The following is an 18,544-nucleotide window of genomic DNA, read 5'->3' on the forward strand; positions in this document are numbered from 1 at the left end:
TGTCGATAGATAAGCATGTAGCTTAGAAGAGTGGTATGTGTTGAGAACAAATTTGTCATAAATATATGAAATTCAGAGCAATGAAAGAAGATGGCAAGAAAAAGTGAATGAAGTGAGAATGAACATAGGCCTCTAAAACCCTCCAACATCTAGAATAAAGGCTTTTCCATTTCAGTGATCACAAACCCCGAGGCTCTGCAGGCAGCCGCATCTTCACGTCTGTCAAAGCCACACCTGCGCATGTGCATGCGATTAGAGGGGAGGCACAGGCCTTGTGATGCCTGTCGGTAAAGTTCCTGGATTAAGAGAGGAGGGCAGAGAAGGACACCCTGAAAGCAATGGCCACGGAGATGAGAATCGCCAAACATAAGGTGGCCAGGCATCCCGATTTTTAACAATTTGTCCCGTGTCCCGAGGTATTTTAAAGAAGTTCTGATTTTTGGAAAGAATGCTTGACAAGTTAGGGAACAGCGGGAGAATGGGAAGGGAATATATGGTTTCGGCGGCCATGTGGCTATTTAGCCAGGATATGAGTCTTATATTATTTCTGTTAATTTTATAATGTTAAACTTTAATGATAACAAATAATTGTTGAGAACTGATTATTGAGAACAGCTTATCAAAGTTCGCATTGTTGATCAGTTGTTAGAATTCGACCACCATTGTTTGGACTTAATGAACAATGGCATTTTTGGGGACTGGCAACGATGAAAACATTTTGTAACTGTCTCTCAGACGATACACATCATACTGCGGGCTAGGAAGCTAGTTAAACAAGTGATATTACAAATCAGCTATTCAGATAATTTAGGTAATTTATATATTTATTTCATAAATACATAAATTTTCTTGAATTTAGCAGACAGTACTCGTATTATTTCTATTTTATAGTGGCAGCATAAAGTCTAGCGACGGCCTTGAAAGTGACACAACTATACATAATTTTTATTTATTATATTTGTAAATTGTACTTATATTGAAATTAAAAAAATATATTACAATACTATTTTTGCATTCTATGAAAATTTTTGTTGCTCCATATAGACCAAATTTTTAATCAAGAACCCCCTCCCCCCCAGATCAATGGTGTCCCGCTTTATCAATGTTAAAATCTGGTCACCTTAGCCAAACAGCACTGCTGCAGAGGAGGGCGCAGGAGGACTTTGGAGCCCGCTGAACCAGACCATGCAGGGCCGCCTGCCTGCGGCTGAGAACTGTGCTCAGTCCTAAGGGCCATGAACGGGGAGTGAGGTTTTAAATTACGTTGTTTATAACACTTCATTCGATGTCATGAAAAGGAACCCCAGGACCAAGGACATCAATGATGCTAAAATTTCCATTTCACCACTGTGAAAAAGTGATGTATCCATGCTCAATTCTTAAAAAGGTTCCCTGACATTTAAGTGAATCCCTAGGCCCAACATTTTCTGAGGTGGGTTCTTTAAGGCCAGAGCAGGCAGAGGGCTGGCCATGTGGCTTGTTTCCCAGAGAAAACAAAGGAACCACAAATGAAAGTGCACACTGCCCCCTGGAAATGCAGGAGTACGTTACACAGACCAGATAAACAAGGTTTAAGTGTATGTGGACTGCAAAAAAAAAAAAAAAAAAGCTTCCATTTTCATAGAAACGTAGATTTTTAATAGAGACGTACTAAATACAAAGGGCTAAAATAAATAAATCATCATTAATCCTGGTTTCTCTACCTCCATAATGAGTCCTGCTCATTACCGGGGAATAAACCTTCCTTTAATATGTCTTGGTGGTCTCCGACTCCAGTTTCCTGGCCTCAAACCTTACATATGGTGCCTTGAAACCCGGGTGGGGCGAACGCTCTTGGGGGTGCCCCCCATTCTTCTTCGTGGCTCAGGAAACTCAGGCTCCTCCCTGGCTCCGCAACATATGCAGTGAGTCCCAGTCCTTATTGATTCCAAATGGTCATCCTTCCAGTGTCTCTATCCATAAACCGTGGCCCATGTCAGAGATTTGCCTTCCGGCACAGCCCTCTGGACCTCCCTGGGAGCTTCCAAGCCAGGGGAGTAGTGAAGACGTTCTGCCCCCCTTGGCTCTTCGGCTTTTTGGCCTCACTCCGGACCCCAGGGGATAGGGGAGACATGTGGGGAGTGAGCGAGGTCCCTATCTGGGGGTTCCAAATCCACCATTGGTTCCTTTCACCGATGATTTCCCCCCTCACAGGTATCCTCCACGCAAAAGCTGTTCCATGCAAATATGTTATGTCCTAATGGGTGAATCCTAAACCGAATGAGTGTCACATCAGGACAACTTAATTCCCGTTAAAAAAGGACCCGAGAGGAGGGATTTAGCAATCACAATACCATCATGACCTGCTCGGTCTCCGGAACTGCTGTCAAAACATAGGCAAGCCAGCTTGGCTCAGTGGATAGAGCATCAGCCTGTGGACTGAAGGGTCCCAGATTCAATTCTGGCCAAGGGCACATGCCTGGGTTACTGGCTCAGTCCCCAGTGAGGGGTGTGCAGGAGGCAGCTGATCAATGATACTCTCTCATCATTGATGTTTCTATGCCTCTCTCCTCCCTTCTTCTCTGAAATCAATAGAAGTATATTTTAAAAACAACAACAACAACACAGGCAGTCTGAGACCCTCCCAAACACCACCTGAGCTAAACCTGAGAACCAAGATATTTTCAAGGCCCAAAGTTGACAGGGGTAAGGGTGCATGGGAGCAAAGCAATCAGAACAGCCAACTCAGCAAAGATGCAGGAACCTAAGATAACACAGAGAAATGTCCTGGCCACTGACGCTCTCCAGCCAATGTGGTGCCCACACCTAGCTGGGGGGAGGGGTGTGTACGTGCAGAATTTAAGGCCACTGGCAGGAGGGAAAGTCAAAGCATGTCTAAGGATTTTTTTGTACATGTCCTACAGTCGAGAAGCAGAGTCAGAATCAAGAAGCAAAGTCTTACCTCAGCACTGGGGTGTTTAAATTATCTAAAAATAGCAGTTCCATCGCTGACGGGAGGCGCACAGAGGACTTTCAGGGCAGCCCTATCACCTCGGGGGCGACAGCAGCTCTTAAGAGGGAGAGACTGAAGCACTTTACCGTGTTGAAAGAGCTAGCGCCGCAAGCCTAGCCTATCCAGAAGCTCCTGCTGCTGGAAGTTGCTGGCCCAGCCTTCTCCAGCATGGAGAGGAAGGGTGAATACAGTGGCCCCAGTGGTCCAAATCCTGTCTTTGTCTCTGTTACCTAGCCTCTGCGCCCTTCAGGACAGTCTCAGTACCAGTGCAGAGGAGGCTTTGGAGAGGGGAGAAGTGAGGAGAATGCTTCTGACTCTAGATACCCAGAGAAACCGCTCTCAAGAGCCTTTCCAGGGCTGGCAGGAAAATGTAGCAATGAAGGAAGATAACTGTCTCAAAACAAAGAGGTTTTGTTTTGTTTTGTTTTGTTTTTTTCCTCATCAGCAAAATGTGAATATTACCTAAACCACAGACTTTGCGAAAATCAGTTGAAATAAAATTCCAGAAATTGAGTAACAGTGGATTGGTTGGGTGAGTGTGAACGTGGTCCTGTGCACCGAAAGGTTGCAGGTTCGATTCCAGGTCAGGGAACAATACTGGCACATTCCTGGGTTTCAAGTTGGATCCCTGATCAGGGCTCCTAAGGAAGGCAATTGAAGGGATGTTTCCTACATTGATGTTTCTCTCTTTCTATCCATCTCCCTTCCACTCTCACAAAAATCAATGGAAAATAAATTAATGCCATATCTACAAATGTGGATAATCTAAAAAGAAAAGGAAAAAAAAGAAGTGTGGGGGGAGCCCTAACCAGTTTGGTTCAGTGGATAGAGCATTGGTCTGTGGACTGAAGGGTCCCAGGTTTGATTCCAATAAAGGGCATATACCTTGGTTGGGGGTACATCCCCAGTTGGGAGTGTGCAGGAGGCAGCTGATTGATGTTTCTCTCTCATCGATGTTTCTAACTTCTATTCCTCTCCCTTGCTCTCTGTGAAAAAAAAAATCAGTAAGATACATTTAGAAAAAAAACCCAAAAACAGGGTAAAAGGGGTTGAATGTACTGTATAATTTAAAGTGTGTAAAATAATATAACTTTCTAGGTGCATATATGTTATCTATACTAATAAAAGGGTAAAATGTTAATTAGACCAGACATCTTTTGACAATCATCTGGACATCCTTTCAGACAAAGCCACGGTGGTAGGGGGCCGAGGCAGAGGCCTTTAGGTGCACTTAGAGGCGACCAGGTTAGCAGGGGAGCAGTTAGGCGTCGATTAGGCTGATAGGGGAGTGGTTAGGGGGTGATCAGGCTAGCAGGCAGGCAAGCTTGGGAGCCAACAGTCCCGGATTATGAGAGGGATGCCCAACTGCCAGTTTAGGACATTCCCTGATGGGTCCTAGATTGGAGAGGGTTCAGGTTGGGCTGAAGGACACCCCCCATGCACGAATTTCATGCACCGGGCCTCTAGTCCTATATAATAAAAGGTTAATATACAAACAGAGGAACAAACAACAGGTTTCTATGATGTGCACTGACCACCAGGGGAAATGTGCCCAACATGGGGGGTGCCAGCTGTGACGGGATGGTGGAGCAGGTTTGTGGGGGTGCCAGACCAAGACTGGGTGCTGGTCGCTGTCATCTGGGCCAGCATCTGGTGGTTACTGAAAATTCTTTGCTCCTGTGTCCCATGTCCTTCCCAGTGCTCACACCTGCTGCTGGTACCAGCCCCACTTGCACCCGCTGCTGGCCCCCAGCGCCAGCCCCAATCGCTCAGTGTCATCAATGGGTGTGAGCAGCGGCTGCCAGCCCTGATCACCCCTGAGGGCTTCTCCACCTCCCTCTGCTCCTGAAGGGCTATTGGGCCTGGCAGCCACCACTCGCACCTGCTGCTGGTGTTGGCTTCAGGTGTGAGTGGTGCCAGCGCCATCATGGGTGTGAGAGGTGGAGGCAGGAGTGGGGCTGTGGCAGACAGGGGACCTGGGCTGCAGTGGGAGGGGCCAGGTAGGGGTGCAGAGGATGGGCCAAGACCCGCCCATGTGCCCCCGCAGCCTTGTGGCCACTGTTCAAGGTGCATGGATTCGTGCACTAGGCTCCTAGTTATGAATAACAGAATATTGTAAAAATTAAGTTACTACATTTTTATTAAAACATTTTTTACATACCTTATATATATTAGCTGGGCCACAAAAATATTCATTGTGGGCCACATGTGGCCCGCAGGCTGTGAGTTTGACATGCTTAGCTTAAATGAATCAGATAGCATGGAGCAATCAGGAGAGAAATCACTTTCTATGTTCTCTCTGACCACTTTTAGTTATTGAAGCTATGAATGAGTACTCTATTGCATAAGTATAAGCCAAAGTTAAGCAACCCTACCATTCCTTTATACTAGTGGCCTAGTACACCAATTCATGCACATCGAAAGGAAATGAATTAGAAGAAGTATTTTAATATCGCTGTTCGCTCTTTCTCTATAATAGAAGTGTCAACCAAATTCACTATCAACAATGACAGATGGAAACATAGACATGCGATTGGTGCCAGTAAGAGCTTTATATGTATCACACATACACGTGAGTCAACTTAGACTTTTATATAGAGAGAGTAAACTTGCTTCATTAGACCTGCTTTCTGACTTAGCTAAACTTTTTCCAGGCCAGTGAAGCACCCAACTTCTCTTTCAGGTAATTGTCAGCAACTCGGCAGTAAACATCAACACAACGCAGATTATTATTGTGGATCGTGCAAGGAGAACAAAGGATAAACAATTTAACAGTAGCAGTGTCTGACTATATTCTGTGCAGTGAGAAAACCTGAAGTCATTTTCAACATCCACCATTTCTTACATCTCTTCAGTTGGGTCAAGTTTCTAAGCTTTCTAAATCTCCATTTTCCAGCTTATGAAGAGAAAATAGGATTCCACCAAGTTTCCTATCTACCTACTCCAGGAATTCTGTGAAGATCAAATGAGATGAGGCACGGGAAAATGCTTCAGACGTTTGGTTAAAGTATAAAGTGTTTCCACTTGGCTATAAAGCAAGTTGTCATAGAGACTGGACCAGTGCGAAGGTGGGAAGGACACTTAGCATATTAGCCTTTATATAGCTAGACTAGAGGCCCAGCACATGAAATTAATACATGGTGTGTGTGTGTGTGGGGGGGTGTCCTCCAGCTTGCACTCTCTCAAATCTGGGATCCCTCTCACAATCTGGAACCACTGGCTCATAACTGCTCACCTGTCTGCCTGCCTGATGCCCCTAAATGCTCTCCTCTCCTGGCCTGATCCCCCTAACTGCCTAACTGCTCTCCCCTCCTGGCCTGATCCCCCTAAATGCCTAACTAACATTCTTCCTTCTGCCTTCTCCTGTGGCACCTTCTCTCGTGGCCTCTGCAAAAGGGACCTCGGCGCTGGACTGGCCCTCACAGCCGCCATGGCTGCTGGCCCTCAGCCTCTGCAGCCACTGTGGCTTTGTCTAGAAAAACGCCAGAAAGGACGTCCAGAAGACATCTAATCTAATAACATATTATCCCTTTATTAGTATAGATTGCTTGAATTTATTCCTATGTTAACAGCAATGATAATTCAGGTTGGAAAAGAGTATTCAACTATGAATTCTGCCTAAATAAAGCTACTCTGAGGAGGTAGCCACTTACACCAGTGCTCAGTGATCTGGAAAGAGAAGACAAGAAAACGAGATTCAGTGAACTTAAATAGACTGTGCGGTGTCCTGGGGGGCCACAAAGGCCTGTGGGTGAGAGAGGTCAGGGTGCAAAGCCGAGAGTAAGAGAACCAGGACCTGGGTTGCAGCTCCTCCCCAGTGCTCAGAGCACAGCTCCCTGCTTACAAGGGCCTCACTGTGCCCTGGGGAGTATGACCAGTAGCTGCACTTCTCATTCAATGCAGCAGGACGATGAGCTGTTATGGGAGAAATGTAAGTACTGGGAGGAAAGGGATTACCAAAACAAAAAATGATCAAAATTCATGAAAATATTACTTACACTGCTCTTCTCAAAAATCCTGGGGGTTTGTAAAAGTCAGTTCACTGAAGCTCAGAACAAGCAGGGTAAGGAGCACGTTGGAAAGAACATGGCTGGCACCTCGCTGTCGTTTTGCATGGGGCTCCAGAAACCAGAGCGTGGGAATGAGGCCTGCTCCCCCGGCTCTGTGAGGCAGAGGAGCACGCTGCTCCCCAGGCCGCCGGTGGCTTCCGACCTCCGGGAGGGCTGTGAGCAATGCCCGGGACATTCTTACTCTTCAAGTCTGATTTGCTCATTTGGATGAGCCCAGTGTGACTGCATTTACCCAGCACCAATATCCAGCATCTCCCTCTTCTCTCTGCAGGTTGTGAGTGTTCAGATTAGCCTCAATACACAGCATGTAATATGCAATATATATTTAAGAATTTGTTCCGTCTACATAGCCTCTTCCCATCTTCTGTTATAATTTGAATTGAAAAGTATAATACAATCCTACCTAGGAAAAGACCAACTCCATTCACTGGATGACAGACAAGTACTGAGTGCCTTACTCATGCTGGGAAATGGGAAGCATCAGAAGGTGACAAACAAGGCTCCTTCCCCCAGGAAGGTGCGGCAGCAGTGACCGGACAGGGAGGCCTGCTGCCCTCGCTACCTGAGTGAGTCAATGCGAAGAGACAAAGCTGGATCTTTGTAGTGTTTTACTCAGATGGCCCTCAATCCGAGAGAGCAGCAAGCGTAATACAATGAAAGAAGCCGCTCTGACATTTCATTTCAAACCAGCCCCTCCCATAGGGTTAGAAGGTGGGGAAAGTCTAACACTAGTGAGTCCCAGGGCCTGTTCTCCACCATCCTCCTTGCAAAGATGGGCCCGGGAACCCGCAAAGAAAGCCCAGGAACCCGCAAAGATGAGCCCTGGAACCTGCAAAGATGGGCCCAGAATGCGATCTCCCTTGAGACAGGCCTTGCCTTTGACTTGCATTTGAAATGTATCTTCTTCTCTGAGGACAGCTGCCCTGGGCTTCCGATGCCTTATGTTTAGAGCCCTGCCTGTCTTCTTGCAGCACGTGCTCCAGTGCTCCAGGATCTGCAAGAACAATCGCGTTTCTACAGCTAACACAGTGAACTAGTGGCCGGTGCATGGATTCACGCACATTGAAAGGAAATTAGTTAGAAGGTGGCCAGTGGGATGGGACTGGGTGAGATGGGCTGGACACGCCCTGGGGCCAACCTCCCGTGGTCCCTCCCTGGCCAGCGCACCTGGGGTGTCCCCGCAGCTCCAAGGGTGTCTACCGTCACCACAGCTCAGCAGTAACCAGATTCAGGGCCGACAGTGCCCTAATAACAACATAACCCACGGCTGAGGGTGGGATTGCATGGCCCTGCGAGAAATCAGGCCTCTCCTCTCTGGTTCTGGGGTGCGTCACCCGAGAAACACCGCTGCCAAGTCACTGCAGCTCGGCAGCTCCTGCTTTGAGGTCTGCCCCCAGGTGGTCAGTGCGGCATAGCTACCGCTGGTTGGACGGCCGCTGAGCCTTTATGTGCATAGCTTATTAAACAACAGATTCCATTCCTATAGCTCCCTTCCCATAATGGCTAGAACTGTAGCGTGGGCCTAGCTGACTGTATTTCAAACAAACTGTTGATATGGGAACTGTGAGCAGGAATTGTCCCGCGATCTTATCTTCCCGAGGGAGATTCATATGGGCTTCCCCCAGACTTAGTGTCAGCTGCTCTCTGCTGCTCTCTGATTGGTTCCTGGCCTTTTTGCAACATTGTTAGTCACTTGCAAGAAAAACATCCTTGTTTCAAAGCACCCTGTGTTTCTGCTATCCCTCATGTTTTTCTCACCCTGTTTCCTGCAAAACACATTTTCCGTTTGTTTCAGCCCATTCCGCCTCTCCCACCCCCACTTCTCTACCTAATTCGGCTCTAACTCCTTCACTGCGGTGCTCACTTCCTGGGCTGAGGGGGGCACTGGGTGTTAGAGAAGCGGGAGTTTGGACTGGAACAGGCGGAGTCCCCCTGGGCAGGATGGTTCCTGGGCTCTTTGTCCATGGAGTCGAAGAATGAATCCCCAGATGGAAGGTGGTAAAGCAAAGGTGGAAATTACTGAAGAACAAATGGGGAGGGGAGAGACTCACAGCACAGACTCCTGTGGGGAGGGGAAGAGTCCCATTGAGTCCCTTTTCCCTTTTGTCTTGATATCTCCCCTGATTGGTCACAATTTCCTTGGACTGGTTACTATAGTAACTTCTGAGGTCAAAGGTGGAACCTTACGGGACAATTGAGGTTCTCATGCTCCTTCCCCATTGTTTTCCTATCCCCCTGGGCTTTCTTCTCCTCCTGGATGGGGGGCTCCTTCCCTTTATTCTGTAAATATAGACCTTCAGCTGTTCCCAGCTCCCTCATTGTATGGAAATGCACCTGATACAGCTTTTCAGCTTCCCCATTCTATGGGAATACTCTTTCTGCTCCTTTGCAGCCCTGTATTTTTGTGATGGTCCCCTTAACTTCTATGATTTCTGAAAGTTCTTAAACCTGTCTTTTTCACGCCTAGAAACTCCCATTTCAATAGTTTCAATAAAGAAAAAGCCGCGTGGGAAGGAGCCACAGAAATAGGAAACCAGGGACGTGACGGGGCATCTCCCGGCAGCCCTGGCCTGGCCTCTAGTGCTGCAGCCAGACCAACCGCAGGTCCTCTCCCCGTCACCGCCCCGCAGGCTGCCTGCTCAACCATTTACAGGTGACCTTGTAGCAAACCTGGTGTGACCTGGGCAGGTCCATGTATACCCATCTTTTTATAAAACATCTTCCTTGTGCTTTCCTTAACGCTTTGTACGCCATAAGTGTCTGCAGATTCAGTGGGGTGGTTTCTGTTTTGGACGTATAGCAGTTACCTGGTTAATAACATTTTCCTCTAACTCACTTTATTGGAAGAACACAGGCTGTAACATGGAACATACAAAACGTGCATTACTTGACTGTTTGTCATTGGTAAGGCTGGTAAGGCTCCCGTCAACAGCAGGTGACTGGGAGGTGGCTTGGAGAGATCAGGAGTCAATGCAGGTGTTTGCTCAGCGGTTGGCGCCCTGACCCTTGTGTTAAGGGTCAACTGTGTTTCTAAAACCTCACAAGGTCACATCATTCAGAGGTTCACGAAGGCCCAGCAACCATTCAAGGCCCAGGGGAGTAGTTCTTCAACAGCAAAGGCCAAAAGGGGCAGGGGCGGCATTCAGGAGAGAGGACTGCAGATCTCCCCCCACCCCCCCAACCCCCTTGGCCACATGCTGAGAAGGTTAACCCCTATTTTGTAAAACTACTGTTTGGAATTCTCTATTTTTTTAGACGGCCTCTTATTCTAAAAAAATAATAACTTTACTTTCTAGCCTCTTGAATAATGAGGAAGATAAACTTAGCCGTCTGACCTTGTAGGCCAGAGACTAGATACACCCATGCTCTCAATGCCATGCCAGGTGTATTTTTTAACTGGATTGAACTGTGTTATTTTCAAGGCTAGCAGCCAGATAACCACTAAGTACACAGAGGGCTGGCTCTTTAATGAAAAGATAAGTTTTGCTTGTAGCTTTGCCCAGAATTTGAAAGGCATTTTTCTCTGGGCCTGTACGTAATAATAATAATAAAGTGTGATTCCAAACTCTCTGAGTATTACTTGATGTATTCCAGTTCTCTGTAACAGTGCTAGGTCTCTTTCCATAGCAGTCACCAGTTAATTTTAAACAAATGAGACACATTAGTCACTCATGCTCTCATAAAGCTCAAAAGCTGTGGCTAATATCGGGAATTTGAGGGGAAATGTGTTTTACTTTGAAGCATCCATTTTCCCTGCAAGCGTTAGGTGCACCAGTTTGTTTCTCAAGTAGATTCCCTAGAACAGTGTTTTTCAACCTTTTTTGGGCAAAGGCACACTTGTTTCATGAAAAAAATCACGAGGCACACCACCATTAGAAAATGTTAAAAAATTTAACTCTGTGCCTATATTGACTATATATAAAGTAATTCTCTTGAATAGGAATCAAATAAACACAAAGAAAGTATTTTATAATTACTTTATTATGAAATATTAAGTAAACAAAATAGTGAAAAATTATAAAATTCTTGTCTTGTCTGCACCTACGGCACACCAGGCAACATCTCGAGGCACACTAGTGTGCCGCGGAACAGCGGTTGAAAAACGCTGCCCTAGAAGCAGGAGCAGAGGTCAGGGCTCCTGGACACGCGATTAGCAGGAAGGAGGAAGCATGACCAAGGGGAAGGATTACACAGGAGTGTGGTCAGGGAAATAACTGGGGGAGAGAGAGGGAGGCTGGGCCTGCAGCAGCTGTTCTGCCTGGAGGCTGCGGCCCGGGGTGGGAAGCGAAGGGGCCTATTTCACTCTGGGTGGCAGAGGGGCAGGAGGCTGGGGCCTGAGCATGAGCAAGGCACCTGCGGCCAGCCAGTCGCTGGGCTGGGCCTGCATCCACTAGGAAGCACCCCAGGGCTTGGGCGGGACACCTGCACCTGCCATGACCAGGCGGTTCCAGAGAAACAAAAGGTAAGAAAAACCGGTAAACAGAGAAGGAAAAGCTCATTAGTAAACAGGAAAAGAAACGGGACTCTCCAAGCCACCTGAGTCCTAATTCCACCCATAACAAAGTGTGTGCAGGTGTGGGACGCTCAGAGACGGGGGTGGGGGTGGGGGTGGGGGTGGGAGGGAGGAGGGGAGCATACCAGCTCTGCGGCCCAGGTGGTGTTGCCAAGATCACAAAGGTGGACGTCCTCACGTTCAGCCATGTGTGTCCTGAACCCTGAGCTGACCTGATCACCACGGATCGCACGGAGGCCTCTCATCTGCAGGAACTCTGACCCCTGTCCAACCTCTCAGTCTCCCACCGAGCCCTCCCTCTGCGGGAGAGTCACTCCCCTGTCCTGTGGGCTCAGCACCCAGCAGGCACCTGCACTCCCTTCCCAGGATGCACAGCTCCACAGGCTTCACCTCCGCCTGCAAGTTCAGTAGGAGTTCCAAAGGCACCGTGTATAGCAAGAGATACCTACACCCAAACAAAGGCTAATGAAAAGTCCCCAGGGCTGGTCAGAATCCAGGCTGGGCGAATTAGGAGCTAAGGCGAAAGAGAAAGTTTTCATTAATTTTAATTCCAGTCCATTGAGAGAAGTAAAGCTTTTAGGTTCATTTTTGTCAAGCTTCCCTCCCCCCCCCCCCCACCCCTCTTAATTCTTTTTTATTCTGGGTAATCCTCACCCAAGGATATCCCCCCCCCCCCCCTTGATTTTTAGATGGTGGACGGCAGAAGGGACAAAGGGAAACACAATGTGTGAGAGACACTTCGATTGGTTGCCTCCTGCACTTGCCCTAACCGGGCCGAGGATGGAACTTGCAATGAGGTAAGTGCCCTTGTCTGGAATTGCACCAGAAACCCTGAGCCCGCAGCCATGCTCTAATCCCTGAGTAAAATGGCGGGGCCGTGTCTGCCTTATTTGTGTTGCTGTTGTCTCAGAACTCTCAGAGGCCACACACAGGCACTAAGAGAACCTTCTTGCCCCTTTTCCGGCTTCTCTCTAGTTAGCTTTATGGGCCATTCTCACGACAGACTGACAATGCCCAGGAGAGACCTTGACCAGCCTGCCCCCCATACCCCCAATCAGCCGTGTGGTAGGAGCGGAGGCAGCACCCAGAGGCTTAACTGCCAGGATGGCGGGGCTGGAGCCAGAGCGCTCAGAGGGGCTCGGGAAAGCCGGACGTGTGCACGGGCTCAGCTCTGCCATCGGATGGAAGAAGCCAGCAGGCGATTTCCAAGCTGGGCAGAGCCTTGCACAGGTTCAATATGTAATTAAATTAAGCGATTACTTAATTAATCCTGGTAACCTCCCAACTTGAAGGGGTAGAGTAGGTATACCTACAATAGGTATAAACAGACATTCATTTTAGAGAAATTAAAGAGAAATTAATTTTAGAGAAATTAATTCTTAATGCCAAAATATTACCTGGTTGATAAATTTATTTTAAAAAATATTAGGCCTAGTCAGTGTGGCTCAGTGATTTGAGTGTTGACCAGGAGGTCACGGTCCAATTCCCAGTCAGGGCACATGCCTGGTATGGGAATCATGCCAGGTCCCTGGATAGTCAAGGCCAGTGGAGCACAGATGCCTTGTTGTCAATACACCACAATTGCCACAGGCCGCACTGGGCATGCGCCTCAACGAGATGTTCAGGACTTTAAGCCTGGGAATCCTCATCAGACCAACATACCATGAGCGGGTGCAAGGACACACGGTACACTGTGCCCTTCTGTGGCCAATGTGATTGACCTCACTGTTGGCACGAAGCCTTCTTTGTGTAAATAGTGGGTACTGACCAATCTAGTTGGCTGGAATGAGAAGAAGCCTGCTGGAGAGAGCAGCTGGGATGGGGTGAGAAGAAGCCTGCTGGAGAGAGCAGCTGGGATGGAGTGAGGAGAAGTCTGCTGGAGGGAGCAGCTGGGATGGAGTGAGGAGAAGCCTGCTGGAGAGAGCAGCTGGGTGGGTGCCCTATGACATGAGGAGGTGAGTCTAGGAGGCAGCGAGCGGCTGCCCTGCTAAAGCTGTGGGTTCAGGGATGGATGCTGATTTATGAGGAAGAGGGATGTTCACCAGCCAGTGTCCGCTGCCTGCCTGCATGGACTTGACTGTTTGGACTGTTCTGTCTGATGGCTATGAGGCCACTGGCTTCAGCAATAATGACTCATCCTTATACACCCACAGCCACTGGCTTCAGCAATAATGACTCATCCTTATACACCCACAGCCTCTCCTGGCTTCTCCAGCTCCCAACACCCCCTGCCAGCTCTGCCCAGACTCAGCACCAGTAGACCACGAGCTCTGCGGTGCTTATGCTGGGCTCCTGCTGGGCTGTTCTGACATCAGGGGTGTGTAGGAGGCAGCCAATCAGTGATTCTCATCATTGATGTTTCTATCTCCCTCTCCCTCTCCTTTCCTCTCTGAAATCAGTAAAAAAATATTTTTTTAAATTAGGCAAGGCCAGTTAGACTGGCCACAAATGCATTGCAGGCAAATGGTGCTCTTGACAGAAGACAAGGGAGCATGAAAAGTTAGGTCTGAGATGTCACCCTGCCTACCTTCCTTGGATTTCATTTTGTTCAATACTCATCATGTGTCTGGTCCTGTCTAGCTGTGTCTGGGATGCGGCATGGTCTGGTTGGCCTGAGGTCACAGGTTGTCAGGGAACGGAGTCTGCCAATGAGATGTTCTCCCTGAGACATAGGCACAGCCTGCTCTCACTTCCCAGGGAGAGTGACATTAGGGTCCTCCTCTGTGGTGAATGACTGAGTTCTTTGCAAAATCTAATCACAAATCTGTACAGGCAGTAAAATTTGTTTCCGCTTCTAATTACAGAATTTCAAATTTTAAGCTAAAATGGGCATAGAAGCTGCTCTCAGAGAGAGGGAGTCAGGTTCCACTACGGTCTCTGCTGGGGGTCACATTCGCCAGGAAGTGGACCTGAACCCTCCAGGAGTCAGAGCAGACCAGCAGCACATGCAGAACCTCCCTCAGGCAGGGGGAGGGTCTCCACCGGTTCTGTTCTCGTCTCTGAGCCACACCTGGAAAGTGCTGCGGCCTCCTCTGCCAGGGCTCCTTGGGCCGTGGATGGAGTGGCTCTGAGGCTGCTAAGCCAGGGGTGCCGAGGCAGGTCACTCAGAGGGACAGGACACCAGCCCAAGATGACACTTTCATTAACAAGGCAAAAGTGACATTGTGGATGCAGTGCTAGAGGGGCAAATAGACACAGGCCCTGCCATCCAGGGGCTTGGAGAACAGAGACCTGTAAGTCTGTTCCCACTTTCGTCTTCTCGCTGACTCTGGGCTTCATGATGGGCAGCATAAGCACTTCCAATTTATGAAACCCAACATGAGAACTCAAGTTTTGGGCACCTAGTCCCATGTCACTAAGGACTATGTCAACATACACTTGGAGTTGCAACACACATTCTCACATGCTTGGTTTTTAAAACATCAGGAGAGGGACACAGAAGGCAGTGCTCTGACCTCTCCCAAGAAAGAAATGAATGTTATCTTCTCCGGGGTTCAGTCTGTTTCATGTTTCATGATTCCCACCAGGAGGTGCAGTACTATCCAGCTGTGAGAAAGCACTCTTACCATTTGCAACAGCATGGAGGAGCCTGGAGAGCATTATGCTGAGCGAAATAAGCCAGTCAGAAAAAGTCAAGTATTACGCAATCTCACTCAAATGTGGAATCTAATAAACAAAATAAAATGATGAACAAAACAGATCCAGAGACATAGAAGCACAGAATAGACCCTCAAACCTCAGAGGGAAGGCTGGAGTGGGGTGGTTGGGTAATGATATTATAGTCATACTAGTGTCCTGGTGCACAGATTCATGCACATTGAAAGGAAATTATGCCAAAGCTGGTTTGGCTCAGTGGTAGAGCGTCGGTCTGCAGACTGAAAGGTCCCAGGTTCGATTTCGGTCAAGGGCATGTACATTGGTTGCGGGCACATCCCCGGTAGAGAGTGTGCAAGAGGCAGCTGGTCAATGTTTCTCTCTCATCGATGTTTCTAGCTCTCTATCTCTCTCTCCCTTCCTCTCGGTAAAAAATCAATAAAATATATTTTTTTAAAAAGAAAGGAAATTAATTAGAAGTATTTTAATATCGCTATTCACCCTTTCTCTATAATAGAAGTGTCAACCAAATTCACAATTGACAATGACAGATTGAAACACACATGTGATTGGCACTAGTGAGAGCTTTGTATGTACCGCACATGTGCAAGTCAACTTAGCCTTGTATAGACATAGAATAAACTTGCTTCATTAGACCTGCTTTGAGATGTAGCTAAAACTTTTCCAGCCGAGGAAAGCACCCCAACTTCTCTTTCAGGTAATTGTCAGCAACACAGCAGTAAATATCAACACAAAGCAGGTTATTATTGTAGATCACACACCGAGAACAAAGGGTAAAATATTTAACTGTAGCAGTGTTTGACTATATTCTATGCAGTGAGAAAACATGAAGTCACTTTCAAGGTCCACCATTTCTTACATCTCTTCAGTTAGGTCAAGTTTCTGAACTTTCTAAATTTCCATTTTCTGGCTAATGAAAATAAAATAGTATTCCATAGTCTCCTATTTACCTACTCCAGGACTTCTGTGAGGATCAAATGAGATGACTCATGTGAAAATGCTTCACAGACATTGATTGAACTGTAAAATGTTTGCACCCACCTGCCTATAAAGGAAGTCATATTCCTGGGCTGAAGAAAATGCAAGGAGGTTAGTCGCTAGGGAGAGGAAGCCAGGCATTGCTACTTGACGTTGTTACCTGGCACCCACAGTGACCGTTTCTGAGTGCGGGTGGGCTCTGGGCAGTATTTTGTGCCATGGGGTCTTAGCAGTGTCACCTTCCATTTGGTGGGGTGTTGCTCCAGGGTGGTGGCGGGGCCTGTGTCACACTTGGGAGAAGCTGAGTGTTGGTTGTCAGCACCAGGTCCGTGGTGCTGTTTATTTTAAAACTAGAGGCCTTCCTTCCCTTGGCTTTCAGCACCGGTTTTCCTCCACCTGGGACCCAGGCCTTCGCTCTGGCCCAAGTCTGCCATCTTCATCTTTGCTGCAGACTCCAGAGTCTGCAGTATTGTCTTTGCTGTGGCACTCTGCTCCTGTAGATCCCTTCACCCCCCATCCTCTCAAAGGATGGTGTCCTGTCCTGCCTGGCCACTCAGCGTCTGAAGCAGCTGGGTGGCTGCCATCTTTGGGCTTGTAATTTGCATACTCACTCTGATTGGCTGTGGGTGTAGCAGAGTTGTGGTCAATTCACATGTTTGTCTATTATTAGGTAAGATGGGCATTGTGGGTCATGACAGCTCCTGCATGATGCATCTGCCCCCTGGTGGTCAGTTGGATGGATGGACACTTAGCTTTTTATATATAGAGGTATGCATAGTCCATGGACAGACAATAGAGTGGTGAAGGCCTGGTAAGTGTAGGTGCGGGTTAAAGGGGGTCAATGGTGAAAAAATAATCAAAGGGAAATCTACAATACTTTCAACAATAAAGATAAATTACAAAAAGAAAAGCAAATGTTATATGATCTCACTCATTCGTGGTATACTTTTTAAAAGGAAACCAAAGACAAATGAACAAACTCACAGACAACAGATCAGGGGCTGGGCCTAGGGCTGGGGCTGGGGCTAGGGTGCGAGAGGGTGAAACATGTAAAGGGCCAACTGTATGGTAACAAAAGGGAGCTGGACTTTGGAGTGTGTGCAACGCAGCTGGACTGTATAATGCTGCACGACTGAACCTAGTAGACTGTAATAAGCGAGTGCCATGCCCACTCACACAGCCACGTCGAAGGGAAGGAGGTGGGACCTGCACGGGGACCTGAGTTCAGGGGGGCCTCTCAGAGAGGGGGCGTGGCGGGAATACATTAGAGCAGTCGAGAAGGAAGCCAAAGAACTCAACATGCGCGACCTGCAGAGCCAATGAGCATGCCAGGAGAGATGTGGTGTCTGCAACCCCAGAGGGAGCTGGTGCCAGGCAGGCATGGCCTTGGGGCTGCCCTGTGAGAGGCAGTGGGTGAGGCTTAGCCTGGGTACAGGGAGGCCTCTGCACGAAGGCCTTCATGGGAGCTTGTGAAGGTTTGGGGGAGGACTTAAGCAAGAACAGAACTTCCTGATTTCTGGGGACAATGGATTCTGAGAGCCATTGAGGGTTGTTGGGATGCCAACAGCAATCCCCAACGCCAACCAGGGTCCTAATTCCATTCAGTCGGCAACGACTACCTGCCGGTGTGCAGACCCAACACGCCAAGGACAGTTGCTCACAGACTGCCCGTCTGTGGTGCTAGCCAGCCCAGGCTCACCCACACCGATGACCAACCAGCCCTCCATGTGGGAGTTCCCGTGACCCCCTAGTTCACTAACCCACCAGCAGGATCGCAGGGCTCACAGAAGGCGCCATGCTCACAGCTTTACCATGAGGATGCGGTCCGGAGCAGTCCAGTGGGGAGGTGCATAGTTCAAGGTCTGGGGAGGGGGGCAGAGAGGGGCCCTTTCCCCATGGCACTGGGCATGTCGCTTCCCCCGCCCCCCACCCAAGAACATGACGTGCTCATCACCCACTGATGCTTCAGTGGCCAGAGCTTTCTTGGGGCCTTATCCCCTCTCCCCTCCCTGTAGGTTGGGGATGGGCCTGAAAAAGTTCCCACCCTCATCATGGCTGTCTTCCTGGTGTGGCCAGCCCTCTGGCTCCAGCTCGGCGGAGACTATCCCAGGGCCCCGCCCCCCTAATTAGCATACGCCCAGGTGTGGTGGAATGGCCTCCTTATGAATAACCAAGGGCACTCCAACCACAGGAACTCCCAAAGGTTAGGATCTCTGTGTAAGGAAAAGAAACAGGAGCAGAGATGTCTGTTCCGCTGCATCACAGGAAGGCAGGGAAGTTGGTTGGCGACCAGTAGCACTCAGCATTGCAAGGAGCAGTGGAGAGGAGCCTCTGGTAGCTGGTCAGCAGGAAGAGGGCGGGCCGGGAGGGAGGAGG

Source organism: Pipistrellus hanaki (genome assembly GCF_964339955.1).
Source record: "Pipistrellus hanaki genome assembly, chromosome: 12".
NCBI lineage: Eukaryota > Metazoa > Chordata > Mammalia > Chiroptera > Vespertilionidae > Pipistrellus > Pipistrellus hanaki.